We start from the raw sequence: 17,298 nt of genomic DNA, 5'->3' as shown, positions 1-17,298 counted from the left end.
AAGGAGAAAGGGGACTGTGGTAATGGGTCTACAGTTGGTAGGGGTAAAGAGGTTGCTGGAGTTTTTTTTTAGTAGTGGTGTGACCTAAGCTTCTTTAATGTTAGCTGGGACAGTATTGGTGCTAAAGGATGCATTAACGAAGCTAGTGATGATGGGGACTAGCGTTAGGGAGCATTCTTTGACTAATTTGGCAGGAAAGCTGTCTCCTTTGCAATAGGTGGGTTGGAGGGTGGCGATCATGTTGATTACTTGATCCTGAGAGACTGGGGAGAAATTGAATTGGATTGCTGGGTCTCTGGTTTCCTTAGAGTCAATGATTGAATTGGTGTTGCTGTTATTGTCAAGTAATGTCCTGTTTAGTTGGATGTTATCTTGGAGGGAGGTGAATTTAGTGGCTAGGGCATTCTGAATGGTGGTGCACCACTCTTTGCTAGAGGTGATTAAGTTAGGTGGGGGGAGGGCGTTTCCAGTTCTTTAAGGATTGTGAACAACTCTTTACTGTTAGATGCTGCATTAGTGATGCAAAGGTTGAGATAATTAGATTTATGAGAGATGACTGCAAGTTTGTACTTGGGTGAGAGGAGTTGGAGTTCTGTTATGGCTTCCTTGTGTCCTTCTGATGGATAGTTTGGCCCATTGTATGGGATTTATGTAGTACATTCAGCCCACCAGAAAAAATATAGTTGTGCACCCCTAGAGATACATGAACTCCTAATGATTGGCCTCAATGTTTGAGTCATTTGTAGGATTGTTGATTCATCAGGTTTGCATTTGCTGATCAAAGGTCAGGACACTGCCATGGGCGTTGTGGAGAGGGGCAGGTTCTCTGCAGCTCCCATTTTGTACTAGCTTGGGATAACAGACAGCTTTGATGATATTGCCATTGGTAGTCTGCCTTTCCTGAGATGCAGAGGACCCACCAGGATTGGGCCAGAGTCAGGGATTTGTCCTGATCACAAATAGTACTAGTACAATGTTTTAGAGGTGACATGACATGTGGGTTCCCGCAGGGTACTCCCATCCCTCCACTTCATTTGACCATATAAATGCTGCCCATGACTCTACTTATCAAGCAATCTGGCTTTATGTTTCACCAAAGACATTCAAATGCTGCTTGGCCTTAGCAGCAACTCAAGAGCCACCAATGGGACTGGGGACTGCCTGGCGTGTATTGGGTCCTGAATGTGCAATAATTGGCTTTTCCTCAATGCCACTAGACCAGAGGTCATACTCATGGGATATGGACCTAGTTCTAGAGAACTCCACTTTTCCTAGTCAACTGAGTGGGGGTCTGAGCTTGAGTCTGGTCAAGTAATTCTTATCATGGGTGCAGGGATGTCATCCGGGGGTCGAGGCAAGAGCGACCTCTGCTGATTGGCTAGCGATCTCTGTCAATCTCTTGCGACTTCTGACCTTTCCTCAAATCAGAGGATGCAGGGGCGTGGCCACAGCTACCAAGCACAGTGCTGCGTGCCTGGTGTTCTTCCATTTTGTCCACTCTCAGGTGTGGTTCTTCTCCAGTGAGTCTGGCGCTCCTGTCCTCTGCGTACTGTGTGGCGTGAAAGCCTGAAACACGGTAAGAGATGGAATTAGCAGGTCGGGGGGGGGGGTGTGCTCTGTGCTGCTGGGTTGGGACGGTTGCTGCAGTGGGTCAGGGTCCTCGTGTGTGCTGCTTATATCGGTGCGGCCTGGCAGTGTGGCGTATATACCAACTCGCCTACTGCCCGGCCGCGGTGCTGCCGCAGGCACAGGCTGAGGCATGACTCCTTGCCCGCAGCCCAGCCGGATCAGCTGTGAGCTTGTGACTGCTGCAGCTGAACCCATTGTGTGGGCCAGGTCGGGTGACGGGTCGGTCTGCGGCGTGCTATATCTTATCGAGGATGGAATTGTTATTGTTAAGATGGCTCAGGGCAGGCAAGGTAAAGAGACTCCGGTCCGCGCCCCGGACCTTTCAGTAGCGTTTACGTTCTCTTTGCCCTTTCTCGGCTTTCTGAGCCAGAGCGTGTGTTGAGAAATCTAGAGCACTCCACAATGTCCAATTTGCCGTGGACTGCCGTCTCCACCTGTGCATGGAAGGTCGTTTTTCTAGTATAACGAGTCAGGAGTGTGCTGTAGCGTGGAGGGAACAAGCAGGCTAAGTATGGGGGGATGTTGTTAGCTGCTGAGAGTGTGGCGCAAGTGGGGGTGTTCAAAGTAAGGCATGGGAGTGCAGGTGGTGTGGGCGGTCTGGGGTACCGCCATCCCCATTTTAAACGGGAACACCGGAAAGGGCAGCCTCAATATGAGAGGGTGAGTGCATACAGACAGCTACAGATGCAATACGCGAAAATGAGAAAGCCAACGTGAACAAGTGGGAAATGCACTTCCTTAATTTGCTGAAAGACGCTCATTTTGTCGGTGTATGTTTGTCTCGTTCTCCTAGCGCTGCAGCAGTGCAGGAGCAGGCAGTGGAACAAACATGTGTTTTCAGACAGGCAGTGATGTTTCCTGGCAGCAGTATTTCCTTTACACACTTCAGCTATGCACTTTCTGATGGTGCCACAGCTGCACATTTAGCGCTTCGTGCGGCCAGCTGCGGCATGCTATTCAGCGGTGGTACAGGACACCACTTGCATCGAGGACTATGCCCATATTAAGACTACTGTTGTGTTTCAAGAGTAAAAACAGTACCTCCAGTGGGTTCCTAGTCATTGCATCGAATTCCTACCATCGACATACCATTCCATCTAAAAAAATGAATCGAATGCATTTAAAAAAAAAAAACTTTAACCCCCAATATAATTAAACTAAACCCTTTACCTTTAAAAAAAGGCATTCGATGCTTTTTTTTTCGATGCAATTTTTTCAATTGTAAGCCATTCGATTGTATTGCATTCGATGCAATGACCAGATACCCCTCCAGTGGCGCTGCATAATTCCAGCCACACCACCATGAGAGGCCATTTCTGCTATGCACACAGCTTTATTGGCGTTGTGGCGTGGTGGCGTTTTGTTAATACTGCTGAGTCTTTAATACAGGTGTTATAAGCTAATATTTAGTTGTACAAAGGATCGCTGCAAGCTTCTTCCAATTATTCCATCAGCATGCCACAGCAGCCATGGCAAACAATAAATGCTGTACCATTTTTGTGGCTTGGCTGACGCATCAAACTCCCTGAACCATGAAAAAGATTTAGCAAAAGCAGGAAACTCTTACGAGGAAAGATGGCGTGGGCGCAGTGTAGGTTCCCAAGACTTCAGAAGTAGGAAACACTGTACACAGACGCTCACGTGAAGCCTAACCAAACCCACACCTGTCCCTCCCATTAGTGGTAACATGTTTATAGATCTTGTCCCCATGTGTCTCTCCTCTATTGTCCCACACATAATTGCTGTTAAAGGACCTTGTAATTTGAATTCATAATCGTTCAATCACTTTACTTTGATGCTGAAGGGATGGAGGCCTAGTGTGGAAAGGTGTTTTAAAAAGAAAACCCATGCAACAAATGGTGCAGCTTTTATCAAGCCTTTTTTCTTCTCTTTTTGATGAAATGCCATGAACTTCTTGCTAATCTTTGGGGACCTTTATTTAAAGTTACCCTAATTCTGTCTCATCAGAGTAACGTAAATGCACTTCTATATATTTTTCTTGGGAACCATATGATTACAATGTGTTTCTACATCAGAAAACAGAGAATAACAAAATATCACAAAGAGGTCACAAAATCTAAATGCAATTCAGAAGGATTTGAGAAAAAAAAACAAATTCATATTTTCATCTGTCTTAAAACTATTTAGGATAGTAAAAGAGAAGGGGAGACGCCATTGCGCCTGTTCTATTGTGTAATGGGAACATTTATTTGCTCATCAAAATAATGGCTTTAGATAATTACGATCTTGTTACATATCTACATCTATATATATTATCTTACATTTCACAGATGTGGAACATTAAAGGCATAAAGAGACGTTTGCTGTATCGTAAATTGTGAATAATGCTGTATGTTTGCCACATGTTTTAATGGAGACAAGCCCCATGCCCCCCAAGTGTTACACCAGAAGCCTCACGAGAGTACAAGGAGGAAGATGGAGTCTTGATCTCTATTTTCTGGATGTGGGTATAATACCTACCCATCCTTCAAATGTGTGATGGACAGGGCAGGTTTGCACGCAGAGTACTCCGAGTACACTCCTTTTCAGATTTTGGGTAAGGATGCAGCACTCGAACGGCAATGCAGAAGCACTGCATAAGTGGAATAACAGGTTTTCAACGTTGGTAATCAGGTTTTGTAACACACCAAACTTCTGCAGACCATGTATGGCAGGATGTGTACCTGAAACAAAAAAATGGATCCTTGTTTGAAAGTGTGAGAGCGCGATACTAGTAATGGATAGAAACAAGAACTTGACATGTTTTGCTCATCTTGAGCTATGCAAGCACTTTTAAGAGATACAGGAAGATGATCAGGTAGCAGTATTTGCCAATGCACTAATCAAACCCATTTTAAACTTAGCTCTAGGTTCTGAAGGAGATGAAAATCGGAGACGTCTTGCTGTTTTGTGCAGGAGTAATGAAGTCCATGAAATAACTGCAAACAGTACAACACAACACTGAAGGTAACTTGTTGAATCAGAAGAAAATGGGCTAAGTGCCAAAATCATTGAAGACTGTGGATGCCATTGACTAGAAGAATACATGTTCTTAGGAGAAATATTCTCCCTCTCCCCTTTTATCCTGGCTTTCCCCTATCCCTATACCCGCCTATCCATCCCTGTCCCCCCAGAATGTGATGTCACTCTGTAGTCCTGTTGAAATAACAGGGCTGATCCACATAAAGAGGGGATTTGGGTTCATACACTTCCCATGGCAACATAGGCCTTGACACACTGCCACATATGATGATCCATTCTTGTATGAAACGTCACAAAATACAGTGATAGCGTAACCATATTTTTCTTAGTGTACTGCGGGATAATGCTTTAAGATGCCACTTCCGCTGAGGCCACGTGGGGGCGTGGTCAAATGACATCACATTATGTGATGTCACACGGGGCAGGCTCAAACGACATCACTGCCTGTAATGCCACTCTTGGGGGCGTGCCATTGTGATGTCACTTCCGCCACCCCTGGCATTTTGGTGAAATGACGTCCCTGCATGGGTGTTCTGCTTGATTCCGTGGTGTCCTTCGGATTCCGTTTTAATGCAGTTTTCGAAAGTGCTGATCATCAGGAGCTGTCCCTTCCTAGGGAGTACTCACAGTACTATGCTCACCCAGGCTTTGGTGTTCTAGGGCTCTAATCTTGTAAGAGAGCACAGCTGGGTACCACCAACCAATGGCTTTTAAAATTACAACTGATTCAGGATAGAGCCCTTCACTCTCTGCACCGGCCATGTTACCTCTTGGCAAAATAAACTGGGCGACCTCCTTCTTTAGAAAAGCAGACACCAGCCAGCCCCTTATACCATTTCTCCCTGGCTATTCCCTGCTTAGCAGACAGGTTGATGCACCCAGAACTCACCCTGAGACTGATCTCCCCTTCACCACATTTCCGTCTACCAGATCGAATCACCAGTGGCGTCTTTCTGGGATTTCTGTTTACCATTCCTGGTAGCTACATCTGAAGCTACAGTAGATCCAGCTGTTTGGCCTGTTGAAACCAGGTCATGTGATCTATTTCGCCCTGAAGAAGTAGTCAGGGGAAACATTTGTTGACACTATAAAACATTTGACCATCGCTGGGATAGATGTAATACTTTGTATACTCACTCGAAAAGACAAGATACGATAAGCAAGGGAAGTAGTCGGTGCTTGTTCTTAATTATCCAAGCAATGTCTATGCCACACAACAGATTCACCCCAGATCCTCTACAAATATCTGTTCATGTTTCTTCCAGAGAAACAGGTGAATTAGTTGCATACTTGATCTCCAATTGACCCCCCAATTAATACAGCCACCAGTGACCTACAAAAACCGGGCAGTGCAGTAATTTAGCGTGTCTGCCGTCGTCTTTACATTCACTAATATTCCAACAGCACCACACTGACTACGTTACCTCTTGGCAACACCACCTGGGCTGGAACACCACCACTCAACAGACCAGCTTCCAACTCTGCTCGCTTTCTTCTTTGGAAAACCAGTTACCATGCAGAGCCTTCACGTAGTTCCTCTCTGACTACGCCCTTCAGACAGATATGATATGATATATGATATGATTTGTTATTTATAACATGCTTAATACCTAGAGGTTTCTAAGCGCGGACCCGGGGATCAAAACTGTATGGCTCTGTGTTGCCTTGCTTCCAAGGTGAGCACGTTGCCCCTGAGCTATCCTCCCAAGACAGTGGGGGGCTGACCTACAGCTACTGGTGCTCCTCTGTACCCCAGGTCTCTTTGGTTTGAGTATCCCTCCACCCTTCCCCCCCCCATCTCCCGCAGTCCTTTGAAGTAAAGCATGTCTTATACAGCTTCCGCCATGTTATTCTTCACTCTTAAGAAATGGCACAGGACAGTTTTTGTTATTTTATACTACTTTCGAATCCCTGTACCAAGCCAAATGTGATTCAAAATGGCCTACTTGGCCCCATTTTTTCAAACTTTTCTAAAACAGCTCCTACTTGAGTTAGGCTCGACTTTCCATCACCTCCACTTTTTACCACTTTGATTTACCGCATTGTTTCTCTTGACTATTGTCGGTGGGTCTGGCCATTATCTATTCGTGCATTGTCTTTTTCGAGTTTAGCGCTCTGAAGCAGTTTGCGGTATGGACCCTTTACAAATTAGAATAAAATAAAGGACAAACCCCCCAGACTCGGCCTCCCAGTCGCTCCTTAACGACCCACCCACCTCCCATTTTCTGTGGTGGAGCCCCAGCCTGCAGGGACACCCCACTAAGCTCGTGTGTGGATTCCTTTTCTTCAGGATGTGTGCTGGCCGCTCTGGAATCCTCAAGTGTCTGTGTGATTACCTCATGCTGTTGTTATTACGGTAAGGATTACTCTCTGCGACGCGACTGTGAATCATGAGGCTGCAGTTTCAGTCTGAGAGTCCTGGTGACCTCACACACCACAAGTGCGGACTCACTGCCAGGAGCCCAGCCATGGAATGGCATCCGATGGATCACAGCTTAGCACATGGAATCTTTCCATCTGTCCTTCTCCCTCTTCTGGCTCACCAGGCCCGTTCTCTCGGTGATTACACATACCCTCGTCTACCAGCAAAAAGCTCTCTCTGCCCGCCTCTAACAGCGCCCACCCTGCAAACAGCAGACATATCACTCACGCCAAAAGCTCCCGCTGTCTCCTTCTACCCGCCCCCTCTCTTTATACCACCTCTCACTGTCTTTCCCTAACAGAAAAACACAACATTCTCACTAGAGCAGCCAACCGCTCCCAATCCTTCCACCTCAAGCACCGCTCCCAGCATACACACTCTCCCGCTAAGAGAAAACAGCCACACTGCCCCACTAACACCACTGCATTCTGCTGCGACAGTGCACAGTTCCCATTCTCTTCCCCTAATGCAAAACAAATGCTACCCTGTTTCCACTGCCTCCCACCAAGCTCATTCGTTCCTTCAGTCAGCTGCCCTTGCCCCTCCTTTCAAAAGCAAAGCTCCCCCACTCTCTACTCAGAACATAGCGGGGCTAACTCCAGTGAACCCCCCCCCCCCCCAAAACATTGGAATACATCACATCACACGTTGTTACCTCAAATAACTTTGACATACACCACTTTTGATTGGAAAAACCGTGATCACTTTATTGGAGTCCTCCTAAGGGGCGGTACTAGCCCTGCTCAGGCCACAAGTATGCCTGGCCTACAAATACTTTCCTGCCATTCCTATGTTTACTTATTTCATTTTTAAACCGCTGAGCGTTCCTCACTTCGGTTTCTGTTCTTGGTATCCTGCTGCCAGTTCAGTCACTCCCATATTCTTTCAATACAGCGAACCAGGCCACTGCATTCTGTTGTTGATGAGTCACAACGGTCCCTAGTGGTGTCAGTGCCCGTATCACTCCATCCTGGCTCATGCAGCAAGAGGGTATAGCTTGCGGCAAGACCGCAGCATACCTCCTTCTCTAGGACCGCCCCTGTAACTCTGCCTCACTTTTGGGAGTGCCCCCCCGCAACCCATAATGCCCCCACTAGTTCATTCCTCCTCACATCTCATCGTGCTGTCACAATACTCACCATCTCCATTTATGTGCATGCTCCCTTTGTCAACACTCCGAACAGACTCATGTTAAAAAGATATGTGCCCTCGGTGGACAGGTGAACCCTGTCCTTTGAAAAATGCACTGGGTCTTTTCACACAACAACCGGTGTCTGGAGAAACCCTGCTGAATAAACCTCTCCATGGCCACATTGGACCCTGCTCCTCTCCACACACTTCTTAGCAGTACTTCTGACCAAACAATCTCTGTTTTCAGGAGCATTCGCCCCAATATTTTGATGCTCTCCTGCATGTCTTTCAATAACCGACCTCTACGCAGGTCTGCAAGGTCATTCCACCCCAGGTTCTCAATGAGCTTCTTAGGTGCTCCAAATCTTTCCAGCTGCGTGCGCACACAGGGGAGCAATGCATGCCATTGTAATGTATTTCACTCCCTTGTTCCATCCCCTCACGCTGTGGGTGCTTTAAAACAGTATTTAACTTGCTGTATAAGCACCTAACAAGCAAGCAATAAATAAATAAATACATGACATGCCTGGTGTGCCCAGCCAGACCAGTTTGATGTTCTTAAATCCTAAATTGACCCCTCTCAATGGCCACACATGTGCTTGCCGCTCCGCTCGCATGATGACGGAGTGGCCAATGACCCACTCTCTACGATCTACTGGTTTCAAAAACAAAACCATCCATTACTTTTACAAATATCCCTGACCCCATCCCCAATGGTACCTGTACATGCACCTGAACAATTCTTCCCATTTCGATAAACCATTGTGTGCCCCCCCTCGGGCGGAACACTCTTTCCAGTCCTTGCCCCTAGCAGCCCATACTTTGTCAGTGGCGCAGTGAGTTCCTGCCCCTCTGGTCTGACATAGATTTTGCAACACTCAGATTCCCACCGTCTTTATTGCTGCTCTGGGCATTCCCCGCTGGAATGCTGTGGTGGCCGCCCGTATTCTGAACCCATGTGAAGACCAACCACCCCCGTGTCATTCCACCTTATTTAATGCTCATGCCAACACTTTGAGAAACTGAAAAAGAGTTACTGGGGAGCCATCCCCATACACTAGCAGGTATTCTCCCCTTGTGGCCTGGCTGCCATGTAACGCGAAAGCTGCCGGTAGGGGAACTCTCCTGGTCTGATGCCTGGTACACATCTATCCGGCTCCCTTTCCCCTCCTGTCTGTTTTGGACCTCCTTACTCTTAGTTTCATGCCCATCTTTGCGAAAGACACGTCCCCCATTCCCAGCGACCTGCTCGACTAATCATTCTCACCTGTGGCGACCAGTTCTTTCTGTCATAGTGCCCCAAAAACTGCAACAGCATATGTGGCCCTGAAAAGTGTTACTTCAAAAACATTTGAGTATACCCCTTGCAGTGCCCGCAGCAGTTTTACTAGTAAATCAAAATCGATGGGCTTGCGACTGTCCTTCCTCACTCATTCCATCTTCCCCCAACCTTTAAGAGTGGCATACACCATGAAGCCCTTGGTGGGGTCCTCTGCTCTGCTCAGTTTGGTATAAAAGGCTAATGCCTCCAAGTGCCCTGCCTCCCAGCTCCTTGTTATCCCTTGCTTGTGTGCCCCAATGAGAAATCTCTCTACTTCCTCTTTCAGACCCATTCTCGTGTGTCCTAGATCCCAAGACATACTCAAGAATTTACCATAGCTCCGCTGGGACCTGGACCGCACTTCTGGAGTGAGCAAGGGCTCCCCAAGGTCCCAGACGGTCAGGTCTGTGATACCAGCTGCCACAATTCCGTTCTGAACAAAATTCCCTGTCGTTGTGCCCATGGATGGGCATTTGGAACCTTTCCCACTGAAAATGAGAGAGTGGTTCAGCTGTGATATTGGCAATACCTTGCACACGGTGTGCCCTAAACTCAATATTCTGGTACAGACAAACCTGAACCCTCTTTCTTAACAATCCCAGGACCACTGGGCATGAGGCAGATTGCAAATGAATAGCTTGTACCATAGACATGTTGTGGAGGACCCTCCTGTTGCACAACTCACCCGGTCACAACAGGAGGGCCATTACAATTTGGGAGAGTTCTAGTGCCATGATGTTATTCAATCTCCCATTTTCATGCCACTGTGTGCACCATTGTGAGCCCAAGATAACCCTGCAACTCTCCTTTCCTGTAGCGTCAGAGTAAAACTGCAATTCCTTGCTGATCACCCACAGGGCCCGCCAGAACCTAATGCCATTGAACCCCTGCAGGAAACTGCACCAAATGTGCATGCCGTCCGTGAGGGGTGCACTCAACCTGACATGATGATGCTTGAAGGCCACTTCTGCTATTGCTCTTGCCAACCTTCTGGCAAACACTCTTCCTGTTGGCACTACTCTGGCTGCGAAGTTGAGCTTCCCAGGCAGTTGCTGAACTTTTTCAAGAGTTGTCCTGTCCTTGTTGTTGTCAATTTCAGCAACCAGGCCCTCCACCTTCTCTTGGATAGCCTATATGTGACCCTCATTGTGTCTATTTCTATGCTCTGAAATGTGAACACCTGTACCAGGGACTGTGTTTTGTTGAGGGCCAGTGGTATGCTCAACTCTCCCATCAGATTCTGAAATGATGCCAGTGTGGCAGCACAGTCCTCTGACCCATCTTTCCCTACAAAGAGGAAATCATCCAGGTAGTGCATAGTTGCCCCCCTGTGCTCCCTTCTGCATGCAGCACACTCCAGGAACGAGCTGAATTGCTCAAAGAAAGTGCATGATAGTGTGCACCCCATGGGCATGCACCTGTCAAAATAGAACTGACCCGGCCACTGAAAACCCAATGGATGGAAGCTCTCCGTGTTAACGGGAAGTAGTCTAAAAGCGGACTCAATGTCCACATTTGGCAACAGTGCTCTCTTACCCACCTCCATCATGAAATGCATTGCCTGGTCGAAGGATGTATAAGTCACCGAGCAGTAGTCGGGATCTAAAGAATCATTCACTCACTCTCCCTTTGGGTAAGATGAATGGTGGATAACCCTGTACTTCCCTAGTTCTTTTTTGGGGACCACGCCTAGTGGGGACACATTGAAGTTAGGGAGAGTGGCGCTGCAAACAGGCCCAACATTCTCCCCAGTTCGCTCTACTTTATTATACTATATTTTTCACAATGTCAGGTAGTTTGTCAGCCGATGGCAGGTCCTGCTCTTTGTGTCTGGGGTAATCATTTAACAATCTGTGTAGGTCGATTCTGTTCACCTGTGAAGGGCCCTTTACCAGGCCCTCTCTATCGTGCACCCCTGTTCTGACCTCTTCCTCTCTGTGACCCCTGAGACCTGTGGCACACTGTGGCTGGGTGTGCGCCCTTACATTTCTCGCATATGTGTGCAAACCTGCAACCTTGTCCAAAGCGGCAGTGACCCCATTAAAGCGCTTGCAGGTGCTGTTCCTTCCCCCTCCCCAATCCCATGTTCCCCCTGGCCGCACCCTGCAAGCCATTCCCTGTGTGGCCATTCCTTGCCCCTGAGGGTCTGCTTGCCCTGCCGAAAGGGTTGCCAACTTTCTCTACTCCCTTCACCAAACTTCCCGTGCCAAGCCCGCCGGGAAATGTTCCCTTCCTCGTCGCTCGGTTGGCTGGACCTCTCTCTTACCCCCATATTGGTCATTCAACCTTCCATGACCTTTTGATCCCAAGTCATCACAGGGACTTGCGCCATCTTGGACCTGAAGTCCCTGTCATAGTCAATCTAGCCCGTAGACCCATGGTGCCTTTGCTCATCCACAATTGTGTCTCTGTATTTCCACAATGCCAGCCCCTGCTCCGGGAACCAATCCATTATTACTGCTGCCAACAAAGAAAAAGCATTTGTCCAGTTACCAATTGTTTCCTCAGTTCTATACCCTTTGTGTCTTTTTTTTATCATCTTTCTTCGTTACTGTTATATGTGGACCTGCTGTCTCCAGAGACAATAGTGAAAACAGATCAAAGTACTCCCACACCCAATTGCGCTCCTTTACCTGCCTCAGGATGTGCCAAGCCAATGATGATCTCCCTGATAATAATGGCGCAATTGTCACCAAAGACCCTTCCCCCACAGAGCCCCCCAAGACTGATTGTTGTCTGGACCCTAACTCTGTCCCTTTGACCACCCCATACTCTGTAGTCCCCGAATGGGGGACCCCATCAGAGACTCTCTTTCCATAATTACACGTGGCAATGACCCTGTGCTGCAAAGAGGGTGAGCTTCTGCAGCCCAGGCCAATTTATGTGCCTCCCTAGGGCTCGCTGGTTCAGCAGCATTCTGTAGGCATGCCCCTTCCACACCCCCTTGGACAGGGGAGGCGAGCCGGATGCACGGGGCCAAAAGGGGGGCCTGCTATGCCAGCTGCCCCTCTAGCGCCGCCAGCGCAGACTGGGGCATCTGCTGAACACAACTTCACTCTCTCCCTCTCCAGCATGGTCTCATCAGTCAGATGCTCTGAGCCTCCCCCACGTAATAGGGAGTATCTTCAGCATCACCAAGACCACTCAAATTTGAGAATAGAGAATAAAGTAACTCCATCTCTGGCAGCCATTTTTTTCTTCTGAATCACTGGGGGTGGAGCTTCAAGTTCATTGAGGAGTAACTTAAAATGAATGAGTAACATCAATGTGTAAATGGTTTACACATTCATGTTATGTCACTCATGTTAACACATTCGTATGGTGGTGTGGGGGCATGGATCATTGTTTACTATTTTACCTTCCCTTTCCACTGAGTCATACCAATGTGACAGGATTCGTGCTCTAGCACTCTGAAGCATCCTCTTTGCGCTAAATGGAATTACCTAGTAAATATCTTAGACCAAATAACCGGACAGACCCAAGGAAGATGGTAAAATATTGCTTTAATCTCAACGAAAGCAAGCAGGGAGTTGTACAGCTATTAAAATAGATGCATGCATAATCACACCTCCTCTTGTTTATACAGGGTTTATATACTTTTTAATATGTCATTTATGACATCAACCTACGTGGAATTTCGCAAACCCTACTACCGGAAGGGATTGGATGTGGGGAACATATCTACTTATAGAATCATATAAGTGTTAATATCTCATTGGCTGCCCTTTGTCTGTAGGACACACCTTGAGTTACTTTTATATACGTAGTATACTGATTATAGCAGAGAATACGGCAGCAGTTTTGTAAATGCAACATCGTATGTGAAAATACGTGGCAGGCTTTATGATTGGTTCCAAACCCCATCCAACCTTGGACTTTCGGCTTGTTTAGCAGCACATGAGTAGAAATAAAACCTAGGCGCTTGAGATGCATCAATTCATTCCTTGTTTTCACAATTAGTCCATCATATCTCATCGACCTGATCCTTAGCCTAGGCCTTCTGTTTGTAGTTGACCTCGTAGTCTGCTCACTGTTCTGGAACATTGAGGGGGTATGAGCAGATCACTATCTCCATCTGGGTTTTTAATGAATAGCCCTTGTTTTCGACTTCTTAGTCAAGTGTTAGGAGACCATGATTTTGTCAATTTCAGCCTCTTATTTAAGACTAATTGATTTATTAAACAGGGTGGCATTACCCTCTCTGGCCTTTAGAGACTTGCTCACTCCACCCTCGTGATTGTTCAATACTTGGCACTTGCAAATGTCCTTGTCTCTCATAATCTTAGCAGAAATATGTCTTGTGCATATGATCCGTTCCTTCGACTCCCTTTGTGCCTTGCACCCATCTCTCGAAATAGCCTTCTTGATCCCAGGCCAAGGTACTACCTTTTTCTGCATGCAAAAACAGCTTCTTTATCAGTTTTTCAATTTGCAATATTAGGCTCGTCTTTTGAGGTAACTGTCACGCTCACCTGGATTCCACGTGGGCGCCGAACGAAGCTGGACTGCTGCGGTCTCCACCAGTGTGACTCGTAGCGAAGTGATGATCGACTGCACTTGCCCACTCAGTTTCGTCTGCCTGGCCCGCAAGAGGATTTTCCTAGAAGCAGTAAAGGGAATTAGCCACCCGTGGTAGAGGGGTTAACACTAACACTATCTTCCCGAAAACTTCTAGTATTCCCCTTCGTAAAGTCTCACCTTATAGTAAGGAAGGATGAACTCTCCATCTTGCGTTTGGAGTGCAGTGGTGCGTAGAACTTAAGTTACTTCACTGATCCAAAGGTATTTGGCAGAGTTCCAGACAAATAATGACTCCGAAGTAAGTTGTGTGTAAACCAAATGTATATTTATTTTAGAGTTCAAATATCTGTTTATTCACTCAAGCTCCTTTCATACCTTTCCCCATGCAGCGTGGTCCGAGGAGCGAGTTCGCCTCGATGGATGAAGGTAGCGCCTTGGTAAAAGTCAGTTTGCACCAAGCACTGTTTAGCAAGTAATATTGTTCCAAGTGCGATTAACCAATAGTTCTCTATCTTCGTTGCAGGTGCGGCATCTTTGTCGAGCGTAGAATGGTGACCAGCGCTGCCTCGAGCGGTAATATGCCAATTAAGTATCTTGTGGTAAGTAAGTGAATGCCTTTGGCAGAACCCCACTCACCTTTGTTTGTTCTTGTTTTTTCAGATGCAGATGTTGCGAGCGGCGATTCAAGGGCACCGCGCTGGGTCGTGAAGATACTCTAATGATAGGTGATTATGGCACGGCGCTGCAGCTGGCAATGCAACACGGTTGTTTTAATGTTTCTTCCCTTTCTCACAGGTGCGGCTGCTCCAGGAGAAGATGATGACCAAATGGGAATCTTCCTGTTCTAACCTTCTCTTCTTCTTTCCTTTTCTCTAGGATCGGCTCTGGACACAAACAGGTGTAGCTGTAGACTGAATACTGGACTGCAGACATGGTGAGCATTACACTGCTGAGATGCAGAATAACGCGAAGCGTGTGCTGCTCTTCGGGCGTGTTTTAAATAGCATCAAAAAAGTAGTTCCCGGGCAAAGAGTTCCAGTACCACACCCAAGTTGTAAAATAGTTCCTAAAGGAAAGTAGTCCCTTCATGGCCTCATGATGGCCTGTACATGAGTTCTTTGCAGGATGACCTGCACAGTATAAAGATGGTAATATGAGCATGGTGCCTATGGCGCCAGGACTGACCCCATATAGCTCCTAGACAGGGTTTTGGGAATTCCTGGGTCTTCGTGGATGCCTGTTCCCTGGATAGATGGATCTGTTCGGATGTCTGGGGACAGGCATCATGACAGCACTCCCCCCCAAAGCCCCTCCTAAGGCGGTTCTTCTTACTGGCCCCGGCTTGTCAGGGAAATTCTGGTGGAACCTTTTCACCAGTCGAGGTGCATGAATATTGTCACTTGGTTCCCTTGACCTTTCTTGTGGACCATAACCTTTCCAGTCAATCAGATAAAAAAGTCTTGATTTGACTATTTTTGAGTCCAAAATATTTTTAACTTCAAATTCTGGTTCTCTGTCTATTAGGATGGGATTAGGTGGTTTGGTTAGTCTTGTCCCTGGCAGTACTGGCTTTAAAAGTGAAACATGAAAGACTGGATGAATTCGCATATTTGACGGTAACTCCAATCTGACAGCCACGGGGTTAATAATGGCTTTAATAGTGTAAGGTCCCAAATACTCAAGGTTAAAGGTGTGAGTTCCCTTTAAAGGTATGTGTCTTGAAGCTAGTCAAACTTGGTCTCCTATCTGGTATTTCGGAGCTTCGCTTCTATGTTGATCTGCGGTTTTCTTGTATCTCTCTTTAGCCTGTTTCAGATGTTCGGTTGCACTTTTAAAAGCCTGTGTTATAGTGGCGTGTAGGTTGCTCACGGTGGGCATCTGTAAGTGTTGAGGCGGGTCGAGTTCAGAGGTTCGAGGATGCCATCCATATATAGTGTAAAATGGACTTTGTCCTGTTCCTGAGTGCAATGAGTTGTTGTAGGCATACTCGGATATCCACAAAATGTCCTTCCAATTGCCTTTGGTTCGATGTAACATGCACAGTAGATATTGCTCTAGTGTTTGATTGGTCCTCTCAGTGTGACCATCGGTTTGAGGATGGTGGCTGGTTGATAGTCTTACATCGATTTGGGCCAATTGACAGCATTTCCTCCAAAATTGAGAAATGAACTGACTTCCCCGGTCTGAAACCAGTACGGAGGGGAATCCGTGTATTCGGACAATATGTTCTAGAAATTCTTTGGCCAAGGTCGAGGCTGAAGGTAGAGCCTTTAATGGAATGAAATGAGCCATTTTGGAAAAAAGATCGACTATTACTAGGATGGTGTTGTACCCATTACATGGGGGAAGGTTGTAATAGACCTGCTGGTTTCTTCTTCTGGGTCTTATTTTGGGCACAAATACCGCAAGACAGTACAAATGACTTAATGTCTTTCCGCCAAGTAGGCCACCAGAATTGTCTTTTGATTTTGGCCTCGGTTTTAGCGATCCCAGGATGCCCTTCTACCAAAGACTCATGATAATTGGAGATAACATGTTCTTGTAGTTCTTTACTTGGTAGGTAAAGACGTCCTTGATAGTATGGTAGGTGATCGATGACTGAATAATCTTTGCCTTTGTTTTAACCAGATTTGTAAGGCTGCAGGGTCGAAAAGCTGCTGAATCTCTTTATGGACGTCGTCCAGAGTCTGTAGAGTAGTTATCCCAAGAATTCTTCTCTCTGAGATTATGGGTACTGGTTCTGGATTTGAATATGCTTCTCCCATTCCAATACGAGATAAAGCATCTGCTTTGCCATTTCGACAACCAGGTCGGTAAGTTATCACAAAATCATATTCCGCAAAAAATAAGGCCCATCTAAGTTGGCATGATGATTGAGCCTTGGCTGTCTTCAAATATTGTAAGTTCCTGTGATCCGTGATTACGGTGATGGTGTGTTGAGAAGATAATGCCGCCAGGCCTTGAACGCCGACTTGATGGCCAGTAATTCCTTGTCGTTAACTGCATAGTTTAACTCAGGTGCTGAAAATTTCCGTGACCAGAATGCCACCGGGTGAAGATGACCAGTCTCAGGATCCTTTTGGGAAAGGACAGCTCCCATGGCTAAGCTGGATGCATCTGTTTCAACCATGAATGGAAGTTCTGAGCGAGGGTGCTTTAAAACAGGAGCTGAAGTGAATTTCTGTTTTAGGTTTTGAAAGGCCTTTTCTGCTTCTTTAGTCCACTGGAAGCATTTATTCTTCCGCAAAAGAGCTGTGATGGGGTGTACAAGATGTGAAAAATCAGGAATGAA

The 17,298-nt window shown here is 46.7% G+C and overlaps 1 long non-coding RNA gene across 1 annotated transcript in view; it reads right to left on the bottom strand.

The window, feature by feature from the left end:
* Positions 1–3,635: 3,635 nt before the first annotated feature.
* The window catches only part of LOC138566022 (uncharacterized), a 28,405-nt gene continuing 14,742 nt past the window's right edge, over positions 3,636–17,298 (bottom strand). The window contains exon 3 of the long non-coding RNA XR_011301790.1: positions 3,636–4,313. This is a non-coding gene — a long non-coding RNA (uncharacterized lncRNA). The remainder of the gene's footprint in view (positions 4,314–17,298) is intronic.

This window comes from Ambystoma mexicanum, chromosome 2p (genome assembly GCF_040938575.1).
Source record: "Ambystoma mexicanum isolate Mex_15411 chromosome 2p, UKY_AmexF1_1, whole genome shotgun sequence".
NCBI classification, from domain to species: Eukaryota; Metazoa; Chordata; class Amphibia; order Caudata; family Ambystomatidae; genus Ambystoma; species Ambystoma mexicanum.
This window is presented reverse-complemented; position numbering and strand designations above follow the sequence as displayed.